This window comes from Mauremys reevesii, linkage group 2 (assembly GCF_016161935.1).
Source record: "Mauremys reevesii isolate NIE-2019 linkage group 2, ASM1616193v1, whole genome shotgun sequence".
Classification (NCBI taxonomy): domain Eukaryota; kingdom Metazoa; phylum Chordata; order Testudines; family Geoemydidae; genus Mauremys; species Mauremys reevesii.
This window is the reverse complement of record NC_052624.1, coordinates 232510130-232523246: the sequence shown is the minus strand read 5'-3', so window position 1 is coordinate 232523246 and position 13117 is coordinate 232510130. Positions and strand designations below refer to the sequence as shown.

Genomic DNA, 13117 nt, shown 5'->3' with positions numbered 1-13117 from the left:
TCTACCTTCTATGGCCTCTGCACCCATCTTACCACAGACTGTGGCTCCCAATTCATATCCAGGTTCTGGAAGGAGATGTTTAACCTCCTAGATGTCCAGCCCCAGGCATTTACCACATACGGATGGGCAATCGGAAGGGATCAATCAGATGCTCAAATAATACCTGCACTGCTTCTTGAACCACTGTCAAAACTGAGGGTTGCATTACTCCTGCTTTCTGAATTCACATACAACAACACAGAACATTCTCTACCTCAGCAGTTCTCAACCAGGGATCCGAGGCCCCTGGGGGGCCATGAACAGGTTAGGGGTCCACCAAGCAGGGCCGGCATTAGACTCACTGGGGCCCAGGACAGAAAGGGAAGCCCCGGGCTCTGAGCCCCGCCACCACAGGCTGAAGCCAAAGCCTGAGCAATTTAGCTTTGTGGGATCCCCTGTGGCATGGGGCCCTGGGCAATTGCCCTGCTTGCTACACCGTAATGCCTGACCTGGCTTTTATATGCAGAAAAACAGTTTTTGTGGCACAGGTGGGCTCTGGAGTTTTTATAACATGTTGGGGGGGCCTTAGAAAGAAAAGGTTGAGAACCCCTACTTGATCCAGCTACTGATCTACTTCTACTCCAACTATGGTTTTCATCCTTGTTTCCACCTTTCCATTCCGTTGTCAACAATGGTTCCCACTGCCTTCGATCTAGTACAGATTATATATGAAATGCAAGCCAAACTAACGGAGCACTGGGAAATGGTCAAGACTGCCTGCAAACCCAATGCTGACAAACACCACCAAGAAGTCTGCCTTTAAAGGTAGGCCAGAAAGTGTGACTGTTCACAAAACACCTACAGAGAGCAGAACTGCACACAAATTAGATCATCAGTTTGCAGGCCCTTTCACTATTACTTGGCAGATCAATCCAGTGGTATTTGAATTACAACTCCCTCCATCTTGCAAGATCCATCCAGTCTTCCATGTCTCCCTGCTGATGCCTTTCCTTGGCAATCTATTCCTCGAGTGGTGTACGCCACCTCTACCCCAACTTCAAGACCATGAGGAGTATCTCGTTCATAATATCCTGGACTCTCAAATGTGCAGAGGGACTCTGTACTATCTGATCAATTGGAGGGTTGTGGGCCCAAATAAAGCTCTTGGGAGCCGGCTCATCATATGCATCTAGTTACTAGATCTGTTGCTGCTCAGACCTCTGAGACTAAGTCCCTACTTCCTTAACTGGTTCCTGTTCCTGCTATTATGCTTTGTTCCTGTTCCTGATCCTTACTCTATTCGTGGCTCCAACCACAAGGTCATACAGCCTACATTATGGGCTCTGACGCTTATCTAATTCTATTTTGAACCCAGTTATACTTTTGGCCTTCACATCATCTCCTGGCAATGAGTTCTATGTGTTGTGTGAAGAAGTACTTTCTTACGTTTGTTTTAAACCTGCTGCCTATTGATGTCATTAGGTGACCCGTGGTTCTTGTTATGTAAATAACACTTCCTGATTCACTTTCACCATACCATTCATGATTTTATAGACCTCTATCATATCCCACCGTAGTAGTCTCTTTTCTAAACTGAACAATTCATGGTTTCAGAGTAGCAGTCATGTTAGTTTGTATCCGCAAAAAGGAGTACTTGTGGCACCTTACAAACTAACAAATTTATTTGAGCAAAAGCTTTCGTGGGCTACAGCCCACTTCATCGGATGCATAGAATGGAACATATAGTGAGGAGATATATATACATACAGAGAATATGAAAAGGTGGGAGTTGTCCTGCCAACTTTAAGAGGCTAATCTTAGATGTGAGCCCTAAAGGTTGATAAACCAGATGGCAAATAAAAAGAACCCAAATGTATTATTCTTAAAATCTTTGGGAATTTTTTGAAGCCAGTGTTTATTTTTTGGGCTGAACGCTGGACTCATGTGCTTTGGCTAGCTGGGGCTGGCAATACAGCCATCCACCAACTGGGGACACAACACTGCCCTCCATTACCTACCCTTATTTCCACCGTGGTGGAGCAGCCCTTTCTAGCAGACTCCAGAGTGCTTAGTTTGAACTACATCTCCCAGCATGCAATACTTCCTGCTGACACGGGCTGCCGTGGCCCATGGCATGCTGGGACCTGGGCTTGGTAAACCGCCCAAGGGCAGGAGGCTAGAACGCTGCCTGTCCCTACGGTGGCGGCAGGCGGCGCTAACCTTTGACCTATCGGAAGTGATTGCGAGGCAGCTGGCCCGGAACAGGGGGCCCTGCGAGCAGGGAGCGGAGGCAGCGAAGCTGACACAAGTGAGTCCCCGCCGCGGCCGGCTGGAGGGGACGGGGCGCGAGCTGAGAGGCTGCCCCCGCCCGCTCGTTTCGTCTCCGGGGGGAGGAGGGTCGCCGCCGCCTTTCCCCCGAGTGAGGAGCGGGCTTCGCCCTCTGCTAGCGGGCCAGGGCCAGGGCCCGGGCCCCGCTCCGAGACGCGGCCACCCCCTGGGCGGAAATCTTATTACTCATCCCTGGGAGGGGGAGGCTGGGGGCGTGTTTAGGGCTCGGGGCGGCCTGAGGGAGGCTCAGGGGTGGGGCAGGGGGATTTCACTCCCTTCCCATGTGTCTGTAACACTCTCGTTGGATTCCACACACCGCCAACAAAAACCCTCTTTAAAGCAGTGCTATAACCATTGCTCTGCTTTGACTGCTTCCTCCACCCAATGAGGGAGCCTCCTTCTTCCCCTCCCATCCCTGAGGGGAAGGAAATAATCCCGTTATAAAAATCCCAAAGATGGAGGAATTTAGGAACCTTTTTAAAATAGGTTACGGTGCTTAGATACCAAAGTAAGATTTGTCTTTGGATAGATGGGATTGTCTCCCTCCTTTTAAACCTGAATCGGCTAGTCTAAATGCTCATAAGTATCTATAGGGAGTAAAGTAATGTATGAGAAACTAAAGTTTCTCATTAATGATAGTCTTGTTTCACAAGTTGCAATATCCAGCATCTGTCTTACAGCTTGTGAGTGAAGACTGGCACTAAAGGGAAACTACAAATATCCACACACTTTTCCTTCTTATTTTATTTCATGCACTTCTGATCACTTACAGATTATTAAAAGCATTTAGACTACAGGGTTCATGCTTGAGGGAAGGGAGAAAATCATATATAGCCCAAGGCTCTTCTTGCCTTGATATCTAATACCATAATGTTCTTTGAGCAATGCACTGTACATTCTTCTAGCCTTCACACTATGTAACTACATATACATTATGTAATGCTTTTTATCTTGAAGCAGGTCTTCTGTTAGGTGCCAGTCATAAGAACATTGAATCTAACAGGCAATGGGCTAGGGACACCATTCTTTATTTGTTTTAAACCTGCTGCCTATTAATTTCATTTGGTGACCCCTAGTTCTTGTATTATGGGAATAAGTAAATAACTTTTCCTTATCCACTTTCTCAACATCACTCATGATTTTATATACCTCTATCATGTCCCCCCTTAGTCTTCTCTTTTCCAAACTGAAGAGTCCTAGCCTCTTTAATCTTTCCTCATATGGGACCCTCTCTAAACCCCTAATCATTTTAGTTGCTCTTTTCTGAACGTTTTCTAGTGCTAGAATATCCACATCTGTACACAGTATTGCAATAATATATTCTCAGTCTTATTCTCTATCCCCTTTTAATGATTCCTAACATCCTGTTTGCCCCATCATGTTGTATGTATAGTTTTACATTTATCCACATTAAATTTAATTTGCCATTTTGTTGCCCAATCACTTAGTTTTGTGAGATCTTTTTGAAGTTCTTCACAATCTGCTTTGGTCTTAACTATCTTGAGTAGTTTAGTATCATCAGTCCTCTGTCAATCATTCTGTTTTATTTATATCAGGAATAAAAAAAAAAAAAAATCATGTCAGTTTTGCTGAGCCAGTGTTAGAATCAATGGGAGCCCTACCATAGACAAGGCTCTGGAGGACTTCAGCATTTTTACCAATGAGGAATGGCTTTAGCTGATACAGTAGTAAAAATGCTGGAAAACATCTGAACCTTCTCTGTACTAGTGCTGCCACTGATCAAGTGAGTTGGGAATGGTACAGGTGGGAAAAGCTTCATAAAGATCCCTGCATAGACAGTGCCTTAGAAATAGGAGCGTGGAAGACTTGAGTTTGGCATTGGTATAATGAAATAAAAGGGTGGCCAGGTGCTACTTTAAAACAAGAGAGAATTTTGTGTTGAATGAGGAGGCAGAAAATAACTTATACCAGGATTGAAGGCAGAGTATTTATAGAACAGTGTACTAAAAGTTTTCTCCTTATGCACAATCATTTTCTTTGACCATTCCCTTCATTCTTCCACACATTCCCAAAAATCACCTATATGCATATAACTTTCTATGTAAACGGTAACTGGTTTTGAAGACTTTCTTAATACAATATTTCTGTATCATTGTTCATGCTTCTCCTGTTGTATGAAGGCAGATTGGACTTGAGTGTTCAGTTTGTAATTAGAATGCTACAAATAATACTCATGGGGGAATTCTACACAACTGTGTGCAAGTAGAATTTGCAGATTTCTTTGCATCCCTGAAGAAAAATGACTTTCTGATGGAGAAAGCAGCAAAGAATCCTGTGGCACCTTATAGACTAACAGACGTTTTGCAGCATGAGCTTTCGTGGGTGAATACCCACTTCATCGGATGCAAGACTTGCATCCTATGAAGTGGGTATTCACCCACGAAAGCTCATGCTGCAAAACGTCTGTTAGTCTATAAGGTGCCACAGGATTCTTTGCTGCTTTTACAGATCCAGACTAACATGGCTACCCCTCTGATACTTTCTGATGGAGAAGCAAAGGGAAGCTGCAAGAGTGTTCATGTATCCTTCCCCAGCAACGCGGCATGTGGTTTCAGGCACCTGGAGAGGCTAACGGAGAGTTAAATCACTGTGAGGGGAGGGCTGAAGGCGTCCTGGCTGGTGCCGGGTCAGACCCTCCCCCCAAGCTCTGGGCACCCCTGTCAAGACTTACTCCCTGCACCTGGCCCTCCCCAGCCCCACCCAGGATTTGGGATGCCACAGGTGGTGGCTCCTATCCTGCAGTGGCTAGTCTTGGCTGGGCTGGCGGTGGGGAAGGAGCACACTTTCCCTGCATGGAGTGGCTGGGTCCAGGTCAGACCCACCCCTAGAATCCTCCACTGCCCCTGCACCCCTCCTCCCCCCCGCCCCTGCTTCCTGTCCCCATCTCTCCTCAGCCATGGGGGGGACGAGTCACTATGGGGAGCTGCTCCCTCAGCTGCCCAACCCTGTGCATCCGGATGCCTCCACCATCTGGCCCTCCCTGCCAAGACCCCCCCCCCCACCTCCAGCCCTCCTCCCGCATCCAGACCCCCACCCCTGCACTCGGACCACTGACAGCTGAGCCTGACACACAAGAAACCCCATTGTGATAAGCCCCAAGGCCTATGCACCTGGATTACCCTGACGAGACCCTTGCACCCAGACCCTCACCCCGTTGAGCCCCAACCAGCTGTATTTGGACCCCACACCCCCAGCCTTGAGCCAGCTGAATTGCAAATAGATGTACAAATTTTCTTTCGCACTGCCCTACTAATATACTTTAGTCCTGATCTGCACTAAAGCCCAGAACACAAAGGTATCTAGACTCCAACTTCCATTGAAATCAGTGGAAGTTAGGAACCTAAATATCTTTGTGAATCTTTCAGTTCTGTTTCTCCTGAGCAGTAAATGCACTTACAAGAAATTGTGTGGTAACTATGTGAAGTAAACCAATGACAGTGGGACCTAGAATAAGATTAAAACTTAATTACCTAGAATGTAAACAGAACTTAAAACTATACTTTTGTAGGTGAAAAGCTACTGCTCCACCTAGCCTATTTTTTATTGATCAATATTTTGTAGAAACATAGGGCTAGAAGGGACCTTGAGGTCATATAGTCCATCCCCCTGCACAGATGCAGGATCAAGTATACCTAGACCATCCCTGATAGGTGTTTGTCTAACCTGTTCTTAAAAGGCTCCAGTGACTGGGATTCCACAGGGAAGCCTATCCAATACTTAGCTATCCTTGTAGGGTACGTCTACACAGCAAAGAAAAACCTGTGCCAGCCAACTTGGGCTGTTTCATTGCTGTGTAGACTTCTGGGCTTGGGCTGGGGCCCGAGCTCTAGGACCCTGCTCGTACCACTATACTTCCCCAGATTCTTTTCAGCAGCGCAATTGCCTGGCCATTTTGTATTTGTGCCTTAGATTTTTTTTCCTTCCTAAGTGCCGTACTTTGCACTTTTTTGAATTTCATTTTGATGATTTCAGACCAGCTCTCCAATTTGTTGAGGTCACTTTGAGTTTTAATCTTGTCCTCCAAGGTGCTTGCAGCCTCTCCTAGCTGGGTGTCATCCTCTCTCTTTGACAATGAACCATTGATAAACTTTGAGTGTGTGGTTTTTTTTGTTTGTTTTTCCAACTAGTTATGCAACCACCTTCTAGTAACTTTAATCTAAACTACGGAAATGTGATCCGCTTATGAGACTGTCATGTGGGGCTGCATCAAAAGTCTTACTCAAATAAAGATAAATCATGTCTACTGCTTCCCGCCCCCCCTACCCTCCCATTCACTAGCCTGGTCAGTGACAGAAATTAGGTTGGTTTAGCATGATTTGTTCTTAACAAATCCATGTTGGATTTTACTTATTACCCTGTTATCCTGGATATGCTTACAAATTTTTTAATAATTATATCTTCCCAGGTTTCAAAGTTAGGCTGGCTGGTCCATAATTCCCAGGTTCTCTTTGTTTCCCCTCTAAAAATAGGTAGTATGTTTGTCCTTCTCCAGTCTTCTGGGACTTCATGTGTGCTCCATGAGTTCTCAAAGATAATTACTAATGGTTCCAAGATTGCTTCAGCTAGTTCCTTAAATACCCTAGGGCGAATTTCATCAGGTCCTATTGACTTGGATACATATAACTTATCTAAATAGTCTTTAGCCTGTTTTTTCTGTATTCTGGATTTTGTTCCTTCCCCCTCATTGTTAATATTAATTGTGCTAGGCATCTGATCTCAGTTAACCTCTATAGTGAAGACTGAAGTAAAATGGGCATTAAATGCCTCATTAAATGTCCTGTGCTGTTAGCTCTCTTTCCCCATTAAGTAGTGGGCCTACACTTTCTGTGGACTTTCTGCTGTGCCTAATTTATTTACAAAACTCTTCTTATTTAGGGCTGTGAACTCTCGGAGTCATATTTGACTTGTATGCTAATTTACTGATGTGAAGGTATTCATATTACTTGCTTGGTTTCTTGAAAAAATTGATATAATAGAGTACATTAAAAGTAAGATGTAATATGTTGCTGGAGCAAACATAGCTAGATGTTAATATTCTAAAACTACTGTCGGCAAAATCTGCCCTCAGTTGTCTTTAATTACTATAAATTAGTTACGTAGGCTGTCATTATGAATTTGTTATCCAGTGGACACAGTAGCCATTATTTTACTGGAACAGGTAAACATGCCTTTGCATATCTATATTTCACTGTTTTTCAGTGGCTCTCAACCTTTCCAGACTACTGCACCCCTTTCAGGAGTCTGATTTGTCTTGCATACCCCCAAGTTTCACCTCACTTAAAACTACTTGTGTATCAGGCATAAAATTACAAGTGTCAGCACACTGTTACTGAAAAATTGTTTACTTGCTCCTTTTTACCCTATAATTATAAAATAAATCAGCTGGAATATAAATATTGTACTTACATTTCAATGTATAATGTATAGTGTGTAGAGCAATATAAACATTTTATTGTATGAAATTTTAGTTTGTACTGACTTTGCTAGTGCTTTTTTCTGTAGCCTGTTGTAAAACTAGGCAAATATCTAGATGAGTTGATGTACCCCCGGAAAGACATCTGCATACCGCCAGGGTTGAGAACAGCTGGTTTATTGAACCAGCTAAGTGGCCCACTGCTTGCACACTGATATTTACCAGATGGCTTAACTGTCTTCATTCTCACATGCATAACACTAACTGGGTAAAACATTGAGTATTGATGTACTGGTACAGGGATCGGCAACCTTTGGCACTCGGCCTGCCAGGCTAAGCACCCTGGCGGGCCGGGCTGGTTTGTTTACTTGCTGCGTCCGCAGGTTCGGCCGATCGCAGCTCCCACTGGCCACGGGTTCGCCGCTCCAGGCCAATGGAGGCTGCAGGAAGCGGTGCGGGCCAAGGGATTTGCTGGCCGCCGCTTCCTGCAGCCCCCGTTGGCCTGGAGTGGCAAACCGCGGCCAGTGGGAGCCGTGATTGGACGAACCTGTGGACACAGCAGGTAAACAAACTGGCCCAGCCTGCCAGGGTGCTTAGCCTGGTGAGCCGCATGCCAAAGGTTGCCAATCCCTGTACTAGTACTTTAAGTATGTGTCTGTCTTGCATATGCTTAGCAGCTGATGCTGGATTTCTTTAGATGACATTTGAAGAGAGCAGTTTTAAACAATTATATTGTCTAAACCTCGCCAAATTATTTTAGTTTGCAGACTGAAGGCTGTGTTCCATTGTTTTGCCAGTAGTCGTATGCCAGTATGAATTTTTTTTAGCATCTATGGGGAAAATGGTGCTTCTAGGTACCACCTTGAGCAAAAGGTGGTCTGTAAATTGCACATCTCCTGAATAGCCTGGGTGATATTGTGCTTCAAACACACCTCCAAGGCACAACTCCCTCCATTTCTTCTTACTGTGGGGGAAGGGTGTGGTAATAACTTGCTGCTGACCTATACCACAAGCACATTGACACCCATGGTAATGGCTAGAGGGTTGTATGATAGTGCCAAGATGCTATCCATTTTCCTCCACTCCCTGCCTGACAGCTTAGCAGGCGTGTGTTGAAGGGGTTAGAGTGCTGTGCTCCTACTTTTGTGTGTCTGGACCCAGGGTCAGGGTAGTCTATGTAGGGCTGTAATTGAGGGGGCTTTTTAAAATACCCTCTCAGGAGTGTGTCGGTTATATTGTAACCCTACCTGTTTGACCAATCAATGTAAATTCTTTTTTTAAAATCTAATATGGTATCTTACCATCAGCAGTATCATATCTGGATGCTTCAGAGAGGCAAAGAACAGATATAAAGCACCTACTCTATTGTAATATTTGTACCACAGCTTGGAGGAAAAAAAAGTCTTGACCCCTGCAGGCTAATATCCTGAAGCATATTATTTGATTACTTTTGTAGTTGCAAATGTTCAAGTGATTTATAACATCATTCAGTCCTCTTTATTATCAAGCTACAGTTTACCCATGGCCTTCCTCAGCAGTAGATTTGTCATGAGACTGCCTTTTAAAAATTTTCTATTCATTATTCTGAATATATTATTCTTTTAATTTCATCGTCTTTCTTGTTTTGTTACAAGAAAGATAAAAACAAGATGCTATTCTGTCTTCACTAATTTCACCCTTCACAGTCTTGAATGCCTCAATTGTCATTTGTTAAAAGGAGAGATCATGCAGGACCAATCCTGAATCTGTTTTCAGCACTTATGCAAGCATTAAATTTCTGTAATTCATGGCACACTTCCTCCTGTGAGATTAGTTTGACATTCTGCTTCTGATTTGGAATTAACAGTAAACAATTTTCATTGATGTTACATTGAAAAAAACTCCATGAACTGTTGTAGCTAATCCCTGCACATCCTCTCCCCTCCAATAATCCTTATTACAGGGAGAAACTGTTACTGAAATCTGAGCGCTTGCTACAAGCAGATCACTTAGCATCTTCTAAAAGCCCGTTCGCTATTTGGTAACAATTGTATTCCTCTTTGAAGTATCTGACTGGAGGCATGTGGGAAAAGTCTCTAGTATTCAGATCATATTTATTTAAGAGATTTTCTGCTGGGGAGGTTTGCAGCAATACGTTATTAATTAAAAACCGGTTAATTCTGAATAAAATAGGAAATGTTTATAGCTGTTGGCTTATTGCAAGAGTCCCAAACACTGTTGAATTAGAGTTAAGTTATTGATATGTATTTAGAAGCTTAAGAGTGTCTTTGCTTTTAAAAATGAACATCTGACGGCTAGGAAACTCAAGTTAAGGGGGAAAAATGTGGTTACTATATAGAAAATGCAGGGTTAATGGTTTGGGGTACCTTAACTTTATCCTTGTATCTCAATAATCCTGTATATCTCTATGTAAAAGAGGGTATATAAAACAACCATCCTGGATGTCGTATTGACTTTGGATTCTTTGCAATCATATCAATTCCTGGTCAAAACTGTTGACAACTTAAAGCATGTCCCCCTGGGTTTGTGCAGTAGAGAATACATAACCTGCAAGGATATACCAGATCTAAGATCCAAACGGTTGTGGATAGTAAATGGTTAAAATAGTTTTTGAGAAGAAGGGGGAGGCCCAGAACCCACATGTCAGATGTTGACACTGAGAGATGAGTTGAGTGGGTTTCTGATTTACATTGCACCTTTCTTAATTTTGTTTCTGAAACAACTGTACACATTTGTATACAGTGCTAAACTGCTACTACAACAGCAACTGTTTATGGAGAAGGTATCAGGCACCTGGCATACATTATGCTGTAAAACAGTTTGAGGCAGGGAAATTATGTACAATAAATGAATAAAAATCCTTATGCTTACAAAATGTGAATTTTAACATCCACAGAGCATATTTAAGGCACTGGTATAAGATTAATTTTTAATTACTGATTGATTTTATTTGGTTTAGAGAAACTAGTGACCTTTTTTCCATGTCTTTCAAATAATTAATTTTGTGAAAATCATAAATAGATATAAATATCATTTTGGGTGGGGTGAATTGTTTAGCAACTTTGTAAACACTTTACAGTTCTGTTGTAGGGTTTTTTCCTGTTTTGCCACTAAATGTTTTGCTTCGTGTTTTCTGTGCTTATGTAAAGGAAACTGTAGGAATTGTTGCTAACCAAACAAACATGCACTTTGGGAGTTAAGCAAGGTTGCTTAGCTGCATGTTTGGTAATATCTCATAAGCCTCTACCCTAAAGTGATGCTCCAGAGGTGGAAACCAACAGAATTTCTAGTATTCATCTTTGTTATTTAGGTGGAATGTGCATATAATAAAGGGAGGCAGCATGGACTAGTGACTAGAGCAGGTGACTGGCAGTTAGGAGATTTGGATCCTCTTCCTGACTGGCACTGACTTAATGTGATCTTGATTAAGTCACTTAGGGCAAGTTTTCCACAAGTATTCAGGCCCGTAAATATGTAGATAGGTGCCTAGTGGAATTTTCAAAAGTACCTGTTCTGCATATTTAGGTCCCTACAATTGGCCCTTAACCTTGATTTCAGTTTTTCCCTCTGTAAAGTGAGGGAAGTAAGGTGCTCCCAGATTTTCAGCAGAAACATGGTATTTAAGTTCTGACACTTCCTGGGGTAGTCAGGGTTTTGAGACACCTCACTACCACCTGCCCTTAGTGTGAAGAAGCTTCATCTGTGTCTGCTGTCTGTCGGCTCCCTGACTCCACAGGTCATAGGGAACACAAACACTTTTCTCCTAGCCAACACAGGTTCCGTGGTCCCTCTGCAGGTTAGCAGTAGACATGCTCTGAGCATCCCCTGTTTATGTCCAGCCCTTGATCCATAGGATGCTCTTTGGGAGCAGCTAACCTGTGAATTCTGTGAAATGGTACCTCCCAGCTTACCAGTGCACCTTAAATTGCAGCTCTGCTTAACAGACAGCACTTAAACTTTTGCTTGTTTTCATTATAAAAAAAAATCTAACAATGAGTAGAGATTCAAATGATAGCAAGTAGAAATATTGGAAACAAATAGTTACATATAAAATAAAATCATAACTCGAATTCTAGAAGCTAGAAATGTATACCTAGTTACTTTCATGTCTCATAGAGCAAAGCTCACTCAAAATCCTTCCAGTGTATTACAGCCGGGCTTAGCTGTGATCTTCCATTCACAAGATAAGTCACACTATCAGCTTGCCTCCTCGGTGGTAAAAGATCCGGGGGGATCTTTGTCCCTCAGATATACTTCAGCAATCCATTTTCTTTACTCAAATGGGATCCCCTTCTGCTATTTTGTTTTATTCCGTTAAATTTTCTCTTGATTAGCATTTTGGCTCCATATGCAAATAGGCCTGTATTGGGAAGTAGACAATACACAATAAAAAGCTTCTATTACCCCCAGCCTGGAACCCAACTACTTATTACCTGCCTTACATTCTCTCAACCTTTTGAGTTAACTTCCAGTATAGATACATAACTCTTTTTTTTTTAATATGATCTGTACATACACTTTTGATGGCCAGTAGGCTACTGGCTCTTAGAGATCTCATATGCCACCTTTTTGGTGTAATTTTGTGAATTATTATACATATATGTGACCAGGGATCCCTGTAGAACTCTTTGTATCCTCAGTGCACTCTGCTAGTTGGCATCAAGAGGTCCCTGGGTCACAAATGTAAACTGCAATTAGAAAATATACTCTGAGAAATCTGCTCTTATAGGGGGATGTACTAAATTACTTGACTTGCCTATTTCTAACTTATTACTAATTAAGTAATGCCTATGACCACTCAAAGCTCAATTGGGAAAGACTGGGTATAGCTGACAACTTCAAAGTAATCCTTTCTGGATAAAGCATTGACTTGTGGGTAGAGTCTTCTGTGTGAGATTTTTTTGTGTGTGTGCAAAAACTGTATATGGGGAAAGGTGTCTGAAAGCAGTAAAATCTGAATTATAACTTGTGAAATTCTTCACTCTTCACCCTTTTAACCACTTTCAAATTTTTTTTTTACTTCTGAATTTCTTGTGTTATTGGGGTATTAAAATTACAAATTGGATAGGTATCAACATCAAATACAGTTGCCTTCATTCAGCTTATTTTTCAGTTTTCTGTGGCTCTGTTTCCCTTTTGAAAGCTCCATTGAGCCCCCTACCACCTATCGCAACAGTCTTACCACTGTCTGGGGAAAGTTTGGTGGCAGCTTGCTCTGGATCATATTGAATCTGCTCCAGTTAACCTGAGGCTAGTTGCTGGAAAACAGTACTTCTCTTGTTCTCTCACAAGATAATCTCCCATAAGTACAGTATGTGCTACCTCTGTAGCACTCCCAGCCTCTTTTGACAGGGAGAAAGGGATTCTAATAGGCTG

The 13117-nt window shown here is 42.7% G+C and overlaps 1 protein-coding gene across 1 annotated transcript in view; it reads left to right on the top strand.

Moving 5' to 3' along the window:
- The first annotated feature begins 2131 nt into the window (after nucleotides 1-2131).
- Nucleotides 2132-13117, top strand: part of ELOC (elongin C) — a 28348-nt gene continuing 17362 nt past the window's right edge. Inside the window, exon 1 of the mRNA XM_039525792.1 lies at nucleotides 2132-2287. The gene's annotated coding sequence lies outside the window, so the exon portion shown is untranslated. The remainder of the gene's footprint in view (nucleotides 2288-13117) is intronic.